Source organism: Rissa tridactyla, chromosome 5 (genome assembly GCF_028500815.1).
Source record: "Rissa tridactyla isolate bRisTri1 chromosome 5, bRisTri1.patW.cur.20221130, whole genome shotgun sequence".
NCBI classification, from domain to species: domain Eukaryota; kingdom Metazoa; phylum Chordata; class Aves; order Charadriiformes; family Laridae; genus Rissa; species Rissa tridactyla.
Genome location: NC_071470.1, coordinates 64344818 through 64368463, shown reverse-complemented (window position 1 = coordinate 64368463; position 23646 = coordinate 64344818). Strand labels below are relative to the sequence as shown.

The following is a 23646-nucleotide window of genomic DNA, read 5'->3' as shown; positions in this document are numbered from 1 at the left end:
CCACTGGTTGTTAAGATTTTATAAAACTACCCCTAAGAACAAAAGGCATTTAAAATTTTTGTTGACTGCCTAACAGCGGGAGCTATATTCTGGTTCCAAAGCATGCATAATACAATACAAGCAGCCCTCACATATCCTCATATGAGACACAGCATTCAAACCATCTCAATCCAGTCCACTAAAAACCCAAATATTTCAGCTATCAACACAAAATGAAGTTCATTAGCTGAATTCTTCCCTGGGTTTGTCGTGTCGTGTCCCTGCCCCTCCCCCCCCCCCAATAACTTTACTTTTGCAGAATTCAAATCTGCTGCATATGAAATGTTCAGAGCATCACTTCATTGCTTCCAGTAGAGCACAGAAGCGCGTGTTCCAGGATGGCTCAGGGCATCAGACTCCAGGTGAGGGAAACCAGAGGGGCAATTTCAGGGCCTCCCCTGGATCAGAATTATCACCCGGAAGGGAAAGGAAAGCTTACACAGAAAAGAAGCAAGTTATCCATGTATTCTGCCAAACCACATTATTTTAAAAAACATTACTTCTTTTTTATATCTAACTTACTCATAGTACCTTGACAGTGCAGAAAAACAAGGTCAAGTTCTTTTTCTAACACTTAAGATTTTTGTAGCAAAAATCTCTGCAAAATAAATTCATGCATGAAAACTCACATCCTGGAGGTTCTACAGAAAAACCGTCAGAGTTTATTAAAACAGTAATTCATTTCTGTATTTTTGTGTAAATCAGCGTGGTCACCTTCATAGCTCAGTTATCTCCTCAGCTGCCTCCCCCCCCCTTTTTTTTTTTAAACAGATTAATATTACAAAGCATGGACCAGATGCAGAAAGAAACTTCCCTAAGCCAGAATGATTTGGAGGACAGGCCCTTTAGTTGGATTGCTGCGGTGATGGAGATCAGACATACAGCTTTGGGGGAAACATCTAATTTCACATTTTAAACACCTGCATAAAAAAAAAAAATCTCGCTCTGATCAGAGGAATCAGGGGACCGGGATTTATGAGTAAGACTGTCAAGTGTATAAGAAACAGAATACAGTATTTCCAGCTCCCTTGCCAAGTATGTATTATGACTTCAGTTCATTTTACATAGATTCAAGCAAGCAACAAAAAAAAAAAAGAGTGAGAAATAAAGAAAAAAAAAATTGGTCTTACATTCTACAGAAACAGCAGGGATTAAATGTCAATAGCAAATCTCTCAGTACTTCCTGCCACCACGCCAAATAAAGCCTGCTTCCAAGCCAAACATCTGCTTTGTCTGTCCCAAACAGGAACTCACGAGAAGGAAATGTAGCACCCTTTACCGCTGTGGTCAAAAGACAACATTTTTTAAATTCCACCTTATTCAATGATTTACCTGTAAAATCTCTGAAAGATTAAGTATTAAAAAAAAATAATAAAATTCTGCTATTTGTACTCTGTTCCTCAAGGGTTTGCATGACCAAGACATCATTCATCAATCACACAAATGTTGCATTGGCAAGAATATTCACCCAGGCTAATGCTTTTTACAGAAGTTCCAGTTCCACATACATTAATTCTGAAAGAATAAACCAGACTGACATTTATTATGTGCACATGTATATAGAACCCTCTCTCTCTCTTTTGCTCTCTAAAATACAAGATTATACAAAAATCAGGTGTTTCAATAACATTCACACTACATTGGGAGTACAGTTTTCTCTGTCTGTTGCTATCAAACCTCCACTACAGCTACAGAGGCTGCTATAGTGTTCCGATTTTCCTGCTCTTGGCTTCAACTACCAAATAATATTATTGTAAACTAGAGTATAATACTGAGAATTGATGTGGCAAATTAAAATACACAAACATTTTTCCAGGCCAGGTTTTCTAGCGGACTGCATCAGAGCTTTTGTAGCAGAACATTCTCATGTCCCAGGCACTAGAGGCCTCTCGGGAATTCCATTCAAAATTCCCTGCTGTTGTTTATGAAGGCTGATGAAACATTTTCCTGATACATAATAAGACACCAATCCCTATGACAAGTTGGATCTTTTCAAATGAATACATAATTTTTACAATTTTCAGGTAACAGACTGTACTCCTCCCTTTTAGAAAGGAAATCCTAGCTGGATGCCAAAACAGGTGCAGGCAAACTTTGAAACCTGGTATGTATTTTGATAGTGAAATACTAGTGAAATTGTTCCTGTGCATTCTATAGAACTAAAAAAATTTCAGGTATGTTTCCCTCAAATTATTACATATAATTTTTTGTAACAGAACACAGATTTTTATGATAATGTACCAGACAGTTCAAAACAAATGGTGAAGGAACAGTAAAATATATCAAATTATCTTCCACTTATGTTTGAGCTTGTGTTGTTCAGCTGACCTGTACTAATATACACCATCTGAAAATCTTGCCAAAATGTTCCTAGCACCCATATAATAATCTGTGTATGTAGTTAATTAATCCTCACCCAGTTTGTTCAGACACACAAGTCAGCTTTCTCCTTTTACAAATCCATCGGCTAGGCTAAACTACAGAGCCAGGAGGGGGAAATCCAAGATTAGCACTTCTTGTTCCTTAATCCTGTGGTGAGTCTTACAGATCACGGTGGACACAAGAGTCATGGAGTCAAAGGACGCAGAAACTATACTACTGTTCAGAAAAGAATTAACATTTAGAATAGTATTTCTTGGCTATGAACTTCAAACAGAGTTCAAAATTGTCATGAAAACACTGCCATGGCTTGAACATTAAAATAAGGGTGGGAAACAAGAAGGAAAGGAGAAACAAAATTGAGATAATCCACACATGCACACAAACACAGATAAAAACCCCTCAACGATAAATAAATCCATAGCACTATCAACAAATGAGCAAAAAAGCTCAATAAATTCAGCATCTGTTAATGACTGTGAGATCTCTTTTAAAAGAACATAGTGAGCTCTCAACAATGGAGATAAGAAAACACAAGTTCAGGTCAAATTATTTATTAGTTATGAATATGTGTGTAGTTCAGTCTCTTTCAGTTTGGATAAATCAGAAATTAAAAAAGAAATCCTAAATTTTTCAGGAATATGAACCTGGGATTTTCTTTTTTTTTTCCTCCTATTAAATACTATTGACATTGTTATTCAGATCATATAAATGGCAAAAATAGACTGTAATACTGAAAGGGTTTTCAATAAACAATAACATTTACTTAGCATGCATTATTTAAAGAGAGCATTTTGTTGGGACTTGCTGGAGTTTTCAGTCGTTTTATCTTGTAAATCTCTTGTATCAGTTTCAAGCCAAAGTCATGTCTCCACATGAAATACTAATATTCTCATTTTACACTAGTGGGCATACTGCACTTCAACAAGCTGCAACTTGCTGTCAAATGTAGCTTGCATTGCTGGGGAAAAGTTATGTTTTTAGGTCAACATTCGAAAAAAACCCCAGCCATTAAGCATCTCTGTGCCATACAGGATCAGTGGATGGTCACTTTCCCTTTGCTTCCCTTAAAACATACAGCATATTTATTAATCCTTATACACACTGAGAATTCAAGGATTGCTAGAAGATACAACTTCTTAATAAGGAACTACTCTGCATGAATCTATATGCTGTTGGTGGAAGTTCTTTGCTCTTGATTGAGATAATAGAGAAATAGATAGGAAACTGAGATTTGCAAAAGAACTGTTAACGCATTAAAAAAAATAAATTTTAAATCCTTCAGGCATTCAGTCCTGTTTTCTCAAATTTGCTGCTGCCCATGGACATCGGAACACGGGGGACTTAGCTCCAAGTCAGACCACCTGGTAGGCTGCTGAAAAGCCAGGAAGGCCTGGGAACCTTTGTATCTCAGTGAAATGAAAGACCTTTTCCCATCCAGCCACCCGTAATTGCTCAGTGTATTTCCTGGCGATCGCAAAGGAAATGAGTTGCTGCTCAATTCACTAGAGCCCTGTTCTATAGCTGAATTTAAAAAAAAATAAAAATCAATGGGGAGGGGAAAAACGCATAAAAGAGTAGTTAAGCAAAATGGGTTACTGGACTTAAAGAAACTTGGATCTAATTCCTAGCTCACTTTTAATTTCCCATACAGTTTTGAGCATATGCATTTAACCTGTGCTACCACAGCTGCTCACTGTTTCACCTGTTTCTTAGATGTATTAACACCATTAATGACTGTGACCTCCTCAGATATTTCAGTGGAGAGTACCATTTATATCTTAAGGTACCACCCTACATCCACTCAGATGCCTTCCACTAGCCGTTTGTATCTTTTCTGCTACTCAGATTTATTTTTTCATAAAGGTTTATTCCAGAACACAGTCACACAGCAGCTTCCTAACAGTTTGGATGGCAAATGCTTTTCCATAACAAAGAACACCTGGAATTTCTTTAAAACTTGCACTAAGTTGGCATGTGCTGGAATTAAATCAGGGGTGTTCTTGGTTTTAGAACCTCAATAAAGTTTCCAAGGCACAAAAGAAAGCAAGTAGACCTTTAGAAAACTCAAGCAGTCAGTAATTTATTTCCTACCATGGGACCAATTTTAATCAACTTACCTTGCCATCAATCAGTTCCCATCCTTTACGGGAACTTTCGTATCACAGCTCATTTTTAACCTGGCCTCTGCAATATTTCCCAAGAGCGGTCCCTTGTAATTTAAAAAACAAACAAAAACTTTGACGAAACTGGAAATTAACGAGACACCATTAATCAGTTCTCTGCAAGTGAGAACTAAATTTACAAATATGAATACTTAGGAAATTTGGACATCTAAAAAGGCATTAATTTCTCTGCATCTCTTAACACGGCATATATTGAAAGTCTTCTTTTTACATGTGCTGTTGCTAAACTCATGGAGGACTCCTTCGCTACTATAAACCAAATTAAGAATTTTAAATGGTACACAGCTACTCCTTTGAGAGTATGATGCCACATGATGGCAGGTAGGAAGAGACTATTATTTTCTAATTAATGTCATTATAATCTCATTTATTGAATCTGGTTTTAGGAGACAAAAAACTTCTGAGAAGAAATACTTTTGATAGGATCTGGGCATCATTCACTTGATAATTCCTCAGGTGTTTGTGTAAAGTATCAGACACAAAACTCTCTCAAACTGAAATCTGGCCTGTTGTCACACATTAATTATTAGTAGCTTGTGACAGCAGTAATGGGAGGAGAAAGGGAAAGAGGAAGACAATGAAAGAACTCTTGGGGAGTAAGAAGACACAGCAGTAACTCAGAAAATATCAAAATTATAGTAAAGCATTCACAAAAGGGAAAACAAATATTAGAAAATGTGAATGTGTTTTAGTTAAATCCAACAAGCAATTTAAACCACGTCCTAGGAGGCACCAATGACATCCCATTCTCTTCAGCAACAACTTGGTTTCAATGGCAGATTCTGATGTCTACTTTTGGAGGAAGGATTTTTCTCCCAACTGCTATAAAAATCTTGCAGCAAATTTAATTTGACGAACACCTGATCCTTTTGCAGCTGGAGTATCAAGAACATCAGCCACAAAGAACCGTTTTCATACACAAGGAAACTGACACAGTGGAGCACGGATGACAGGAAAGCGCAAGAAATGGTTAAACATTAGGTTAGCTTCCCTTCTCTCCTGGTGAGGGGACAATTTCACTCCCTTAGTTAACCACAGGGGGCTGAGCAGATGGGCAGCTCTACATCCTGCATCGTTTAATGACAAGTAATATACATGCAACCTAGAGTCCAACATGAAGAATAGACACCATTGCATGGGTGCTTATAAGTTTGAGAACAGAGCTCTGTTCATCCGAGCTGCTTCTGTGGTCTGCGTACTGCTGTCAGGAATAAAGGAGTTTTTCAAACCACTCTACAACTAAGAATAGACCTTGTCCTGCTTGGTTCCCCTACTTAGAGCAACTTCTGAAACACAAATACAGCTGATCCAGCAAAACGTTAAGAGCTGCTTCCCAGCTTCCTTCTCTCACGCAGAGTTAGGATTAAATCAATTAGTTTAAGTGTTTTTAGTACACACAGAATATTTTAGATTTACTTTAGTCATCTAATACTGAATGTAATCTAAAGATATCACTACCAGATTCAACCACAGCTCTAGTTTGCCTATCTCATAGTCACAACACAAAGGACTGGCGCATGAAGTTACCCACTCTCTCCAACTCCCCTGGCTCCTTTACAGGCTCAAAGAATTTATAGGACAACCAGAAAAAAAAGAAATTGTGACATTTGGAGCAGGAAGGGAGGAATGGTTATTTTACACTTCAACAACCTTCTAGTCTTCAGTTTCTTACAGATAAGCCTGGTGCAGCTCGACAAACACCCTTCCCTGAAGAACCACCAAAGGTGTTACTACACTTGGATACTTGCAATGTTACCATAAGGGTAGTCCAACCTTGTCCCACCTGTTTATCAGTATTAATTTTGTCACGCCAAAATGAGGATAGAGATTTTTCTCGGGGCAAGAAGCTTGCCTATACTTGTACTGATAAGAATCTAGCTTAGGTTTAGGCTTTAACAAAAAGAGGAAAATACAATGATGACACCAAAATACACATTGAAAACCTAAATTCCATTATTTTGCATTAATTGAAGAGTGTGTTTGTCCTCTTTTTTTTTTTCATATGGTAGCAGACAGACAATAGTAATAAAAAGACATACTTTGGAAAGATTTACTTAGTATTTCAGAATAATTAAGATTAATGGAAGGCTTCCAGACTAGCTCGCTAATGTATCATGCACAGCCTATTAAGCTTGACACAGTAAGTTTTTTCTCATGGCCTTGACTGCAATGACTATTTAATGTATCTGGTGTGTGCTGTCCCCTAGGACCACAAAATAGACTTTATAAACTGTTAGGACAAACACTGACGTGCATCTAACTTTGTTTATCGCTGAAGCCAGGCCAAACAGTGCTAATTGGAGTTCTTCTGCTAAACAATGTTTACGCGCTAATTAGTCCACTTCCTAAACTAAGTGTTCCAAGAAAAACTAAGAATATATGGCAAACTGCCACTAAGTTGCAGGCTCATCAAGTATGTTACTGCGCAGACAAACACGGACAGGTAACAAATGGTAAATTCAAAGAGATGAACCAACGTACGTGGCTAAACGACGTAAAGAAAGTCTCCACTATCTGAGAAAGGAAGACAGTTTTACAGTTTTAATACAGATTAAACCAAAACATTTGATCCAAAAAAACACATTTGCACAGAACCAGATAGAATGGCAAGGGTGAGAGTTTCTCCAAGAAAATAATATGCTGTATTTTGATTGCAAAGGCACTATACTACTACTATTATTTACAGTTTGGACTACTAACAAAAAACCTGAAGAGGACATGTCGGCCAAATGATTTAGAAAGCTAAATCATTCAGATTTTTGAAGACAGCAAATTGAACTATTCAAGAGACAAACAAAATCTGTCTGTGTTTTACAGACCAACAGCAAGTCCATTTTGCAGGGGGGTGGGAAAAAGAGGCTAAAAAAAAAGGACTAAATCTTCAATAAGGGCAAATGCCCCTGCACACAGGCAGCTCCTGGACAAAGAGGGAACAGGAGGATGAGATGAAGAAGAGAAGCCACTGACAGGGAGACTACGGGCTACAAGATCACAGCAAGGAAGGAGGAGGGAGAATGTTCTCAAGGGAAACATCCCCCTCTCCTTTCCAGGATGGCTTTGGTTATGAGAAAGTGGGCTCTGGAATATACACGGTCACCCTGCATATTTCACGGAATTTTTTTTTCAGAGTTGGAAGGGACCTCTAGAGATCATCTAGTCCAACTCCCAGATATGATCAAGTACTTTTTTATTATGTATAATTTAAAAATTTAAAAAGAGAGTAAAAACATTCAGATATGAAGGTTGTCAGTGCTTTTTTTTTTTCTTTCAAGATAAGCCACAGGTTACTTGCACAAAAAACGTGGTAATGCATTTTCATGCATCAGTCTCAACTCCGAGAAAGTTCTTCAGAGCACGGGCAGTCAGTGCAAGGATCTGGATCTCTAGATGCTACTGCGTTATCAGCATCACTGGTAATCAGAAATGCCTTTTGCTCTGCTTAATGAAAGGAGGAAAAACTCTTGACTTGGAATTTCAAGCTAACTTTGCAATTTTTGTCTTCTGACCCCATAGTCTCTGACCTGCGTTTCATTTCACTCTGATGCTGAAAGACTTCCTCGCACGGTTACTGCCAATTGCCAGACACAGTTTGATCTGGTCCGGATCTTCAGAAGCCTTATCTCCAGCCAGCAACTTCCTCTGCAACTACAAAGGAGACCTGGACCATGGCTGAGTCCCCACTGTATCTCCAAACGGGAGCAAAATCCAGGAGCACGCCTAACTGATCCCAGACACCTCAGAAGTCCCATGGCTTCCTCTCCCTGCCCTGCAGGGTGGCCTCTTGCTCACACACTTGGGGCTAAAAGGGGCTCCCTGCAACCATCTGTGCCTTCAGAGCCTATCAAACACATTCCAAAGTCTCAAGAGGGTCCTTTCTCCTTCCTACACACAACCTCAAATGTTTTCCCCCTCTATTGGCAGGTACCGTGTGAACTTCTGATATGAAGAGATGGCTCTGAACTGTCCCCTCTTAAGGGGGGAGATGCAGGGAAAAGGAAGGGGGGAAAGGCGCGTGTCCCCCAAGAAGCTGGGAGGACTAAATGCTTATGTGACAAGAGATAAAGTGCCCTGTAGCGAGCTAAAATTCCCTTCAGGATATGAAAAAACACAAGGTGGCAAAGGATAAGCACAGTAGACAGGAGTGAGACAGAAATAATGTCCATTAACTAACACCTGATCATTTCTAGGATGCATCTGGGAGCTGTGCTTGGTTTCCCTATTGAAACTTTCACATGGCGATATGTCTAACTTGGCTAAAGAGGTTCACTCAGCAGTAGGATACGGCTGCAAAATAGCCCACCTGCTGTGAATCTTTTTACACTACTCCAGAAAAATTGGTGGTTTCTCCTCCCTGCAGCTTGATCTTTTCTAAACCACGGGATCTTCATATGGTCTTTCCTAAATCACACATTCCCACTTCTAGGGCTGCCTTTTTTTTTAGTTCATTAGTTTCTCAGTTACCAAAATCCAAGGGCACAGTATTCCTTAGAGGTTATAATCATAAGAAAACAATCACTCCCAACAATTCAGCGCTGACAAAAGCAAGCAAACAGCTCATAAGCTATTAAATCTGTTCCTTCAAAACCTTCAACTGAAAAGACCAGTAATTTCACTTATTTATTAACAGGTTCTTATATCAACCCACATTTTCTCTTTAATTCAATTCTTAATCGCCAGTCTCATTAAAGGAATAAATTGCCTTTCCAACAACGGGGAAACCCATGTAGAACCCCAAGGCTACTTAGTTAATTCACAAGCACATCACGTTGCTGGTAGAGGAAAACAGTGTCTGCAACTTTGTTTATGCTTGTGGATGCCAAAGGATACACTCAAAAGGGACGTGTAATCAGCAACCTGCAGAGTATAATTAAGAATAAAAGGACAATGCTCCAGACACAGGGTATATTACAAATGTAATCAGCTTCAGAAGACTTCTTTCTTAGAACATGAAAACCTTGAAAAAATACATGCCCTCAGTGTAACTGAACTTGTCACACAAGTTTTAAGAACGCTCCCATGACTGACAATTATGGTTTATTCTGCCACTTCTTTATAAAGCAAGAATATTGCTTTGCTTGTATGTGATTTTGGGGAAAAAAAAGAGTGAGAAAGAATTACCAACAAAATACAGTGCATTTTAAACACTCAGGGTGTGATTCTCAGAATCCCACTGCCCACAGGAATACTTTTTGAAAAGCAACATTGTGAGCAGAGAATAACAGCAACTAAAAAGAATAGTAAAGCTGTCAGCAGCTTTCTTCTTATTCAGGCCACTGTGATTTCTATCCTTAAGACCACGTCTTCACTGATGAGAGAAACAAAAAAAAAGTCAAGAATGACTGTACATGCTAAATAACGCCAAGGTCTGGAAGAGAGGCAGCACATATCTCGTCTTACTTCACCTCACAGCAAACACTCCCTACCACCAAAGTCTGTGACTGTTACAGGTGAACGGGCTGCTGCAAATGTTGGGTGTGATATGTGTCAGAGGAAGGCCCTGAGGGCCTTTCCACCAAGCTCGGTAGGTCCTGCCTCTCTCCCACACTGGTGCTTTTGGAGCTCCAAGCAGCTTCTCGCACCACTTTGTAGCAAAGTCACATTACAGTAGACAGCACCTCACTTCTGCTGATACGCATGATCCTCTTCGTGATACCCACAGGGACGATGGCAAGTATGGAAAAACGATCCCAATGAAGTATCCCTCAACTTTGAACTTTGCCTCAGGCATGGTAATGAGTGTTTTGAACTTTTAAAAGAAAAATAAGGGAATACAGATTGCTTTAACTCTCTCTCCTCTCAGCCTTGCCTACCAAGACATTAATGGCTACACTAATCCTGTTGGGACACTTGTATTTCAGGATGAATGCTTCTTATCCTCTTCTGCTTGTATTTTGTACACAGCACAAACAGGAAAAAAGGGGACTCTTCGTCCCGGCATACAAGTGTCCTCGTGAGGAGTTACACTGGGATAGCCACCACAGGATCAAAGAACTTCCTTGGAGGATAAAGCCTTTATCTCCACTGCTCATTTGTTCCTTTCCTGTTAACTTTAAATGAAAAGGCAAGCTAACAGCAGCCGTTCTCCTGACTGCTAGTTTGGGAGCCGCTGGACAGCTCAGGGACTATTACATCTAGCATGAAAATTTTTCTTTCTCATAAGATAACACAACTTTCTACGATTAAGTCATGCAGTTTCTGGGCCAAATTCACCCACGGTTCTCAGTGTAGACCCAGTAAAACGAAAACATCTGGGTGCGTAAAACAAAGACTAGAAATTAGCCTTCCGACTCTGAGAAATACTGATGTTTATGGATCCAAACAGTTAAGATAAATTTTTTAACAACTGCAATTTATTTTACAAATTCTGATTGTAGGAGAGACTTGCTTTTTTTTCCCCACTAAATTTAAAAAACAAGCAAAGTAACAAAAAAACCAACATCAAACAAACCAACCAAAAATGCATCTGTTACTTGCAGTGGGAAACAGCCACTGTTTCGTTCCACTAAAAGAGAAGTCTGATTCTACCGTAAGCTGACAAGATATAGATTATTTCTCATCGTTGCAGCTCTAATGCTGTAGATGTCGTATCCTTCAGATTCCTCCTGCAACATCTGTCAAGAACAAAGACATTTACTAACACAGAACAGGATTTGCTTAGCTGGGCCTTAAGCTAATAGAAGTCCTGAATTGTAAACAGGCAGTGCTTTAGGACAAAACATGTCAAAAGAGCAGAATTTAAACAATGACATGTAAGGAAAAATGAAAAACCAATCACTTGCAATTAGACTCAGAACATGTTTAGTCCCTGTTGCCCCCTGCTAACAGCTACAATAAATGCAAGGCATAAAAGCATCTCTTTAGCAACTGTAAAAAGTAACATTAAACAGAGGGGAAGCCTTATTTGGTGCAATGGGTACAAAGTAAGTAAGGGAGAAAAATGTTCCATGACCTAAATAACAGGTTATTTCCTCAACTGCCAATGGGATCTAAAAGTGCCTAAACATTAGTTATTTCCATAGGAAGCATTCTCACGGTTTCAAGCTGCCTGTAATTTCAAAGCAGCAAAAAGCCTTATTTATGTAGCTCTGGTAGTCAGTTTACATGAAAACTCTATGTTGGTGTTCCCTGCCATTCACTGGGGCAGGCTCACGCTAAAGAACAAGTGATGTGCTCCGGCTAATCTCTTACTTTCTTCAAACATTCAGCCCGAGTTTTAACGTTTTTATTTCTGCTCGCCACCAGCAACAGTAGCAGACAGCCCAGATTCAATTTTCTTTTTTTAATTAAGTACAGCAAATGCTGTACATTCATGCAGAAAAACAACAGGGCTTTAAATAAAAAAATATTGTTACATTTAATACTCTAATTTGTAAGCCCAGAAGTAAAAATAAAAAAGTATTCACAAAGTGAAAATGCTCCTTCCATTCACATTACTTAGAGATTAGATTAGAAAAATCAATGCTTACTTTAATATTATTATGTTATGATCATATCCAGAAATGCTTCCTAAGGTTCCCTCCGTTGGCAAAAATAATGAAGTTCAAAAGTACAAATAAATTAAATACAGTTAAATATCTATATAAGTAATATTGCCATGAAGAGAAGTAAAATCACGTTCTGAAAAGATGTACCCTCAAGTACAGGCCGAAAAGTCCAAATCAACAGAAAAAGGTATTTCAGAAGACAGCCTAACAAATTAATAGCCATCATCTCTATGATGAAATACATTCCTAGTTTATTCCTACCAGGTTCTTAAATAGCTTAATATCTCAAGTATGAGAAATTCCACAAAAGCTACAGTGGCAGTAAATAAGAAGTAATGCAGTAAATAAGAAGTGGGATGCCGTACAAGGTATAATACAAACTGATTTCCATTCTGTGATTTATTTTTGATACAAAGCTTTAGCTGTCATTTCAAAGTGATAACGTAAAATTAAAATTGACATTTTAGTCTTCATCAAGTATATATATCCTATAGACCAGGAGGGCATCGGTGTAACTAATAATCTTCCCCATATAAACTTTTTCTTATTGCCTTTTTCTCCATCCAGTCCAAGTCAGGGTGCTTGCTCTCTACACTGGGGTAGCTGTATTTTCCCTTCTTGACAAATACACTAGTTCCATTAACACTTGCAGAGCAAGTACAACAGTCTTCTGTGTACCTTTATAACACACATTGTCCATAAGCACTTGTGGAATCAAACAGTGAACTTTACCCTCGGGGCTGTGGCTGACTGGAAGGCAGCCACTGGATACAGCATGTTTTTGCAAACAGGTCAATCAGGAAGGTTAAGAGAGCAGACAAAAAACCAGATAGCTGAGAATAACCCTGCCACTCTGTTGCCAACTAGCAGGAAAGCCACAACATATTTTAATAGATGTCATTGCTTAAATTTCTTGATACTCGCATGCTCCGTGCCAAAATGGGCAACTTCATTTCTATGGCAACCAAAGCAATGCTGCTACCCACTCCTGCCATCACAAGTTCTTTTCCATTTCTCCCTTTGTTGTAACTTTAATTCACTGGGTATCTCGAGGAGGGGGAAGGAGAAGCAGGGTGGCATCACTGCTCTTGTTACCCAAGAAACCACTTATCCATTTCAGAAAAGGGTCCGAACAGTCAAAAGACAGTGATAATGTGAATTTAAAACACAATGACTTTGCTTTAATAGGCAGTAGGAACAAGCAAGGAAGAAGTCACAAAGAGTAGAAATTAGAGGATAAAAAACAAAACTCACTGAAACAGTTTCAGAAAAAAACAGAAAGATTTGATATTTAATATAGCAACTGTCAGTTCAAAACAAGAAGTATCAGGAAAGGGAAATCTGGGAAGGAAGGGCAGAGGTGGGGAAGGGACAACAGTCAGTAAAGAAAGAAATGCAACTGAAGAAAGTTTTGGGAGTGGGTAAAAGGAATCAGAGGAAAATAGAACTTAGAAAAATACCCCAAAGCCTTGAAATTTGGAACAAGATACTTTAAAAAAAAAAAATCAACACACATCAATCTTAAGCTTCCTGAATTGTATTTTGCAAAGTCGTGAGACCACTGACGTATTTTTGGTCTGGTTTCACCAGGAAGTTACGTCTACATCATCACACCATGTCCAAGGATAATTGAGCCAATATCATCCCTACCATTGGCTCACATTACCCATATGCATCAGAAGGGGAGAGCTACGATGTTTCTGCACATGCCAGGACCACAGGAGAGCAGAGAGAAGACAGCGACTCCATCAGTATCACTGCAAGGGGAAAGTGTGAAGCACCTTCACACCTTCCACCAGATGGAAGTGTTCGAGACCTCCCGTGGCAAAGGCTCTTCCAATACTAAGAGCAAGAAGGTGATCAGAGTTCTCCCTCTAACTAGACACCCCTGAACCAGCTCCAAATCACCGTTTCTCTATCACATTAATTATCTAGTGCCTAAACTGGCACTAACTCCAGTTCAAGTTTTCTCCCTGCTGATGGGACATAATGTATCTTTCCTGCAGCAGGTTCTGTGGTATTTAATAAACCATAAGTTGAGCTACAGCCTTCCTGAAATTCAGCAGAAGTCAGTCAGTCAACCAGGAGACAGAGAGATCCCTCAGAAGTTTCATTGGTTTTATCAGCTGTGTGGAACCACTTGTTTTAGCTCTGGGAAGAAAGGATTTTCATGTGAAAAAGCCAATTCTGTTGCCACGAATTATTTTCAAGATTTTTTTTTTTTTCAATTTATCATTTATTTTCATTTTTTGAGAATAACTATTTTGACTCGGTACCTCTCTCATCACTAATCTATTAATCTGTAAAACCTCAGATAGTAAATGATTACTGGAAAAGGGGCAGAATCAGAGAAACCATACACAAAGCAAAAAATTGAAAGGGAAAGGAAAATTACATACAGTTGGAAATTTCCTTACAAAGGTGTTTGATTTTGCCAGAAGTGACAAAATGAGAGGTGGCTAGCATGAACAGGAAGGGTGGGACACACTAAGATGGAGAAATACAGTGCCAGGGGAAAGACAAGAGAAGTAGTACAATAAGAGAGGGAGGAAAAGCAGGCGAAAATGTGAAAGCATGAAGTCAACAGAATGAAGAAAGGTCAAGCTGGGAACAACGGAGAAATTCAGCCACTGAATAGGCCAGTGTTCACAAAAGGAGCAAGTCAGAAGGAAAAGCATCATTAGTGGTGGAAAAGGGCAAGTTGTGGTTCAGAGAAAAACAATTGAGAAAGATTGGGGGTGGGGGGGCGCAGGGCAGGGGGAGGAGGAACCCACACAGAGTTTGGTAAAGACTAACTCAAGTGAATGGACTGAAAGAGTGTACAGGAGGTACCATCCAGAGAACAGCAAGATGGCTCAAACAGGGGAAAAAAAAGGATTCCAGAGGCACTGGAAACTAGTTGATTTTGACCTTGGAGAACTTGTTTGGCATATCTGAGAAGAGTCTCAGATGACTTTTGATATTCAAGTACAGCTTGGCCTCCTGTTACAGGACATGATGACTTTGTCCAATTTTTTTCAAACTTACAAGAAGACAAAGTGTAAAGACTGTGAAAGAAACTAGTTTTGAAATTAAAAAACAAAACAAAAAACTTATGAACTTTGTATCATCACCACAATTCTTGGCACCTGAAAGAATCCTGCCACTCCACTGCCCTTTGCTTTGCAAGCAAGCCTACTGATACAGACCATAAGCAGGAAAACAAATAGATTTTAAGTATGCGGCGAAAAAGTGAGCATAATGACAATCATACAAGGTAATCACATTTATACATACATAAAAATGCAGTCTCAGAATTACAGCACACATTGACATTCAGCAGCTGCTGTCTGAGAACTGAAAGAATGTGTTCTTTCACCAATAAACTGAATACCTGATACAATGGTTCTGAAAGGACAATGCAATACAAACATCAACCTTCACCACCTAGTGCTAGGATTGCTCCAGCCATCCAAAATGCAATTTGTAACTTCAACAGGATACAGGAAAAGCACTATCTCTTATGAATCAGTTGACAAAGGAAAACAAGAAGGTTCCTGGCAAACATACTGCTCTCTAGATCAAGGGAAAATGTGCCTGAAAGTCCTTCCATTTCTTTAATGTATTTCTCTACAAGCCTTGCCTTTCTTACAGACGCAGACCACGATGACGGTAACAACATGATTCCAACATAGGACATAACAGTAATTAATCTGCTCCCACAAATTGCCCCAGTCTTCTATTCTGTATTTGGGATTATAATAATTCTTTGTCTTATCCCTGGAAACTGGCATTTTCTGGAAGAAAAAAAAGTAACTAGTGCTAGTTTACAGCAGTCCTTACATCATGAGCAACATTTTAAGAAGTGAAATTGCTCTTAAACTCTACTGAATCTTTTGAGTGTGTCACCTTACTCCCTTTTCACAGAAACCTGATGAACTACATAAAGAAATCAGGCTTTGGAGGCAGAGGACAAGACTGAGAAAACATGTATTACTCCCCAGAACAAAATGTTTCGTTATCTGTAAAATTCTAAGCCAATTATTTCAGATTTATCTTTTACGCTGCTTCAGAACTATTTCCTGATATTAGTGTACTGAACACACATCTTTAAGAAAACCAAAAGGAAAAAAAACAGACAGTAAAATAACTACATTAATAAATAAATTAGAGCAGAAAGTGCAGTAGTTGAGGAGATTCTTGCGAAAAAGCTGCGATAAGAAGTTTGCAGCTAAGGTCTAATTAATACTTTTTTTTTTTTTTCTTGTGAACCTCAACATGGCACCTAACCATGTTTGAATTACAACCTGCTGCCATTTAGGTGGGCTTTCATCCTGGTAAGCTGTACAGCAGACACAAAGCCCTTCTGAGGATTTCACTTCACTATGAATTAGTGTCTAACACTGAGAACGCCTTTCATCATCGGCTTGTATTGCCTTCAGGTGCCTATAAATTCCTCTCAGTCTTTATGTAGCACTTGTCTATCAGACCATGTCATCAATTTTACTGCAGGCAAGAGGCAGACACACCTCTTCCTGAGACACAGACAACACAACAATTACCACAGCCACTCTTGAATTATCATTTCGTATCAGCTCATTGCCAACTGCTAATCACCCACGACTCACTATGGAAAACTCGTCGCACTTTCCAGGCTCTCTTTACTTCGCTGGCGTCGAGAGCTGGAAGGCTACGATGGTCTCATCACCACCAAGTGTACCATTGGCCCCACCAAACACACTCTTGTGGCAACCATGCCCCTTCCCCTCTCTCCTTCCACTAATATACACTGATAAACAAACTGCATTCCAAGGGAAAGATTTTTTTTTTTTTATTATGACTTCATTATTCTTGTATAGCCTTTTTATTGCCTATGCCAAGCCTACGTGAAAAAAAACAGGCATTACATGCTATCGGAATAGAAATGAATAGCTAACAAATACTTATAAAATAAGAATAGGGACTTTCAAATTTTTTAACCAAGTCTGTGCTGAACTTGCTTGTAAAATAAGTTGTTCTGTTAAAGAAGATCTGACTGAAATTATGTCTTCTCTTTCAAACGTTAAATAAATAATACATGAACACACCTAACCCACCAGGGACAAGGCAACTCAAGAGATGGGATAGGGAGTGCTTAATGTTGAGGGTCACGAACTTATTCTTGCCTATGGCCAAGAGAAATCTCAAGCTGTAACCTCATAGCTGTTTGATTAAGTGTGCTGGTGCTCAGCTCACTAGCTAATATGAATGGTTGTTCATTCACACCACCCCTACCATCAACCAACTGTGAGATTCCTCACTTAGACAGAACAATCAAAGAAGGGGGATCAACCAAAGCATTGTCTGCCTCAAGGTATCATCCTTCCCCTAAATTCGCATTTCAGGGCCTAATTCTGATTCCAGTTAAAACCTGCACTTCCACTGATAAACAATCACTCAGGTCCTAGACCTGAATCCTAAATTTAACACTGTGCACACAGACATATTCCAGCTAAAGATGAGTATTTTTCAGTTTCACTTTCACCACTGGCCTTATGCCAGAATGAGAGCTCAAATACAGGGGACTATAAAGACAAGTTTTCCCATATATTTGAAACCTAAAAAATGTATATTGTACAATGTAGGAAGCAGTCGTCTCAAAGTAATTTTAAGACTCATTTAGCAGAGTTGAGTGAGGAAGGCAGAGACCTGAAGAAAAGGCTGAATTTCCCAAGGTTGCTATTTTATATTTTTCAGAATATAAATTAAATTTGCCTAAAGAATTTTTTCCCAATTTGTCCCCAAAATGGACATTGAGAACAACAGCACATTCCCATGCAGAGTCCAGAAATAGTTCTCACGGGCTGCAAGACTCAAACCTCAGGTGCCAGCAGCAGGTCCAGGTCTTAACAACCTGGTAAAAGTACAGACAAACAATGAAAAGCTATCTGAGTTACTACGTCTCAGCAAAGTTCCTCCCCTTCGTCTGAAGCACGGTGGTTGACTTTGTCAGTCCTAACCCACTGCAATTAATCCCAAGTAAAATGAGTTCAATTAAACCACTTTCCTGGCTCAAGTTATGATGCTTGCTTTGGCACAGGCGAAGAACCCACGCATAATTCAGTTACTTCACTCTCAGCAGCAACTCCTAGCTCAGGGGTAGGAAAATCATGCAACATGATAACTCCACGGCTTGTGACTGCCAATCCATATTTTATTGCATATGGTATCGTATTGCTGTAGTCATGAGATGCAGCTAATTTGTGCTGCCAAGCACCTTTTTTCTGTATCATGTAGAAGCATTCCAAGGAACCCAGTTCAATGCAGTCTACTTCTCTCATGTTTTAGTAGAGACCGTGTCCCCTGCAGCAACGGAGCATCCTGCTGCTTTTCCACCACCTGAAGAGCACGCTTCAGCAGCTATTCCTCTCCAGGCCCCCACTGCACGAGGGAACAAACGCACACCATCAAATTATTCTTGCAATTAAGTCTTCAAACTGTTAAATCTTATCCAAATGTGTATTTTGCCTGTCACTCCTTTTATTCTGTTTTCATAGGAAGGAAGAAATGATAAACAAATTACTGCACAAAAGCATGTGAGTTCTGGCAGGCAGTTTTTTTGTCAATAGCTCTGAAACGTCTATTCACTGCAAGCTCCTACTTTTACAATCTCTCTCTCTGATCAGGATGCAGAGGACTAATTCAATAGTTCATGATGGAAAACTACCTAGTGGGCATGTTTGATTTGAGGAGACAATGGTCTGCCATGTGGAGCTTTTCTCTACCTCCATCCCTCATTCCCCCCCCCCATTTTTTTTCCTCTTCTTTTTTTTTTTTGACTTTTCCTTTTTCTTTTTTTTTTTTTTTTTTTTTTTAAGATCTGAACAATTTGATTTGAAATACCATCGTAATACTTCACTTCCACAAAACCTACTTAAAAAAAAATAAAAAAAAGGAGAGAAGAGAAAGAAAAATGTTAGGGGAGGGGGAGAAGCTTTCAGTAAGGCTGGGACCTTACTAAGTACTACTTAATCAGGACAGGCTGCTTCCCACCGACAAGTCCACATTAAGTGGACTATATATGGTGATGTCTGTCAAAAAATATCCTGTATTGTAATTTGTCAATCAATTCAAAGAGAACCAGGTCTAAGGCAGGACTCTAAATTGGAGTATTTCAAAAGTCTTTCTGGAGTAACAGGCTAAACACAGCAGAGCGTGCAATAAATGCTGCGGAGTTCACTGCAATTCATACGCTTACTGCAGACTGAGTCCCTGGCACTCGCAAGTTAATTTGCTCCCTGCTCTTCAAACTATGACAAGGCTTTTTATACACGAGCCACCAAGCACATAAAAAGAACATGTGAAAACTCACAGCAAAGATCACATCTTCCAGTGTTTTCATCTCCCAATAACACTGACTGCAATTACAGTTTCAGTACCATTCACAGACCTTCGACAAAACAAACTTTCATGTTTTAAACAAAGCTATTCCAGTTACGGTTTACAATCTCATCAAAATAGCACCCTCATTGTCCTCTTTAACAATATTTAACAATATTCAGAATGGAAGAGCTATCCAGTGCAGCTTATTTATCAATATTTCCCTTTGGCTTCCAGAGGCATGTGCCTGCTGTCTTTTGCAACTGAGCTTAATTGAGGTAGTAGCCTGAGATTTAAGAGGTATTACAGGTCCGAGCCCAAATGAGAAGGCCCTGCTCACGTTTCTGAAAAGCACTTCATTCATTTGTTTTTCTTATTTATTTCCCGCCCCCGCTTTCTCCCTCCCTTCTATGGCACCTTAGTCTTCTTCCAATTAAAGTATATTTCTAGCCATAGCCTGTCCTTTCCTTGGCTCTCTAGGACACATTCTCTGAAAGGTGCTCCTGAGCCTTTTCAGAGTGACAAGCGTTCTGCACCCTGCTCTGTGAACTATGACAAGGCTGCACCAGGTACAGGTGCTCCTTATTTTATCCAGTACTTTTTTAGCTGAAAACCTACAAAGGCATTTCACCATACTGTCGGCATCTGCTGCCCTTCTGACCAGTAAGCAAAGAATATGGTTATTAACTCATAATTCAGACATAACACTAAGTTTTAGGCAAATTCTGTGAGAGAGGGGAAGCTGACAACAACTTGTGGCTTATCACCTCTTATGCCACAGGAGCTTTAACTTGCAATTGCATCAATCAGGCAGCTTTTCAGTTCAGCATACAATCCACTTAGATTTCTCTGCTCCAAATCCCCCTGCACTGCAAATCCAGGGAATCAATCCAGAATTATTCTTCTACAGAATGACACAAACCAGTGTTACGGTACAAATCCGAAAATGACCAGAATTAAGAGTTTTCTTTCCATTATCTCCAGACTCCACCCAAAAAACCCAAGAAGCAGAGCTCAGCCCTTCACAATGTAAAAGATACGCACCAGTTAGGTTGGGCTCCAGAAATTTAGGTCTGAGAACCCAGTGGTTAATATTTTTATTAACACCTAGGACTGACACAAGTAGGAAGACTGCAAGTATAACGTAGGACCAGAAAGAATGCTGAAATCAGACCCATCATTTTATGCTCTGATCAACAGGAGATGGCCTGCTACTATGAGTACTGCAATTGGAATATATTATGCCCTTCTGAAATTAAAAGAGGATAGCAGTAATACCCCATTAAAAATGTAGAAGACAGATGGACAGAATGGTTGAAACAGTAGTAGGCACAATGCTAGCGACTCCTTGGGTTATATTCTGAGATTATCTTTGTGCTCTAAATTATAGTCAAGATTATAGTAATTGCTGCTATCAAAAATTAATTTATTTTTATAATGAACTGTGACACAGAGGAAAAAACATGGCGCATGGCAAAATTATATTATCTATCAGTGGAGATAACAGCATTAGATGTAATATCGAATAAGCTACCTGCCATTTTGAACTCTATCTTTCCCTTAGTTTTGAAACCTATGTTGACAGCAAAGGTGGAGATAGCCCAACATACTGCACCACTATTGATCACTGGATTCACGGGAGCACAAGACTAGCAGGCCCTCAGGATTGCTGCTTCTTTGATCTTAAAGAAAGTCACATTTTCTGAAAAATGGTTTCACTTGATATTGGTCTCTCTCTTCACAATAGCTAAATCAGACTGGTGACTTCATTACCAGAAGAAAAAGTAATTTTCTTCATTCCACACTCTATTTTCCGATTGATTTTTACACCCACTTTGCTGAGAAATCAAAAGTTCAGAGCTCTCACAATCCCCTTTGTCCTTGCTCTCCAAACATGCACGCATATACACACCATTAGAAAACCTTTTGCACTTTTGCAGCTTTTCTTTGTTTCAACAACAATCTGGATGGAGAAAAAACAAAGCCCTCTCCTCCTTCACCACTCCTCCCCCCTAAATGATCTACTTTTAATCACAACTAACACTTAAAACAGACATTAGAAAGGAGAGGTTACCCCTTTATAATTATGGAGCTTGATAATTACCTGGTGACTTGTAACAGACTCGTTCTCAATGCATTTTCCTTCCTCTCTCTCTTGATAATATAATCTAATCTCCTGGCTATGCTTTCATCTGGCATCCAATGCTGCACATTGTTTATCAAACAACAATCTTTTCTTAGGTAATGACAGAACAAAGGCAAGGAAGAGCAACTTTAGTAATACTACAGCACTTACCACTTCAAAAGTAACTGCATCAGTGTAATTTACATTGCCTATGTGGGTTTTTTTCTTCTTTTAAATCTAGTATTATCTCCTCTGTGCAAGACCGTGACCTACCCTCACCCTTTTAGGGAACTCTCTATATATTTACACATTACAGAAGCTAATGTGCAAACTGTCAACAGTGGCAGTCAAAACTAAAAACATGGATCCCAAACATAGAAAGCGGAGATATGCCATATGTGTCTTCATCTTTGAAAGAACAGGTATTTTCTATGACAAGAAAATCATGTGGTTTATGTTACTGGACTATCACAAAGTCTTAGCAATAATATGTAAGGATTTTATTTTTTTTTAAACACACATTTTACTCTCTCAATAGCACATCTAGAAATTCTGGTAAGACTAAATATGAGTTAAATTTCTCAGACTTCTTATACCTCAAAATAGAGGAGAGGTCATGTTGCAGAAGTTTCTGCTTTGGATTTTCTGGGGCAAATGATCCTGTTTCCTAAAGATGCTTGTACTCCATATCCCCTATTTGCCTTAACTTTCAGTAGTTCCTCACATCCACAAATCCAAACAGCATGATCTCTGCAACATCCCACCTGTGCTACGTTCAAGACACAACTCTGATGTCATGAAGAACCAGGGCCCCAAACCCCTAATATTTTGACAGTTTGCAACTATGAGGACTATAAATGGCAGCACAGTAGTAAAAATAGACCTGCCATCAGCAATTAGCAGCTTGGAATCAAATCAGACAGAAACAGCTGGATTCATCTGTATAAATGGTATCTGCAGATCCAAAATAGTACTAATCACTGAATCCCAAGCTTGCTCACTCTTATCAGGTGTCTTTCACACAAAAAAATGTAAAACAATTAAAAAATAGATCTGACTGAAGGAAGAAAGAGATGAGTATGAGGTTTACAGATATACAGTACCATGTTAATCTAAGCTTTAAGATGTTTGTACCAAAAGAAACTGAATACATGCCATATTATAAAAGAAAGCCCTTGAGTACCACTCTCAGAGTGACATCAGCATAAGCCCTTCACAAAGGTGAAGTGTAATAGGCCCTGGCTGTGCTTCTATTTATGACTGATTACCAAAGCATAATAGCTTTATTGTGCATGACTCTGACCCAAACTAATATTGTCATTAAGATAATGATAATACACTTCTGCTGCTCACTTTCCATGTAATTTGAACAGATTTGGGGAGAAATTCCATCTTCCCTAACCATAAGTTGAAGCACACAGCTCTGATGACGCTCTCCAAAGATACAGCATAACCACCTACTTAAATAGGAACGAACAAGTGGAGGACTGAGATTAATAAATCAAAAACCACAGAAAAGTACGGTTGTGTGGGTATGAGGATGCTGCCAAGTTGTGTGCTGTTCCAGTCTCTGATTGGGAACAGTTCTGGGACAGGCGAATAAGGTCAACTCCAGAACTAAAGGCAGGGGAAAAGGGGTAACAGCAGTGTAAGTCAAGTGTGGGATCGGTATGTTCTTCCATTATTCATCAGGTAAGATCCATTCCCTGAAGCATCAAGTTACCTAATGCCACTGAGTTCACCAACATTATAAAAAAGAAGAAAAAAAAAAAAAAAAGAGAGAGAGAGAAATAAAAGGCTCACAATTTTTTTCCTGAGAACCCTTTGCTTACTTAGTGGAGTCAAAAAAATAAGCAAATAAAAAAGTTGTGTAGAAAGTAATTATTATCCTTCATCACAATATGATTTCAGAGACCTTTATAATAACGGTCTTTGCAGACATTCACACAGTTATAAGAAAGCTCATGGGGACAAGCAAAAAAGAATTATATCAAAGCTTTGCTGACAGAACAGAAAACTGTTCTGATTCTCCGGAAAGAGAAATGGCTTCAGGACCTAGTTATCCAACTAAATTAATACTTAAAATAAATAACTC

The 23646-nt window shown here is 39.0% G+C and overlaps 1 protein-coding gene across 1 annotated transcript in view; it reads right to left on the bottom strand.

Annotated features, from left to right (window-relative positions):
* Positions 1 to 23646, bottom strand: part of SPATA5 (spermatogenesis associated 5) — a 196483-nt gene that overhangs the window by 83947 nt on the left and 88890 nt on the right.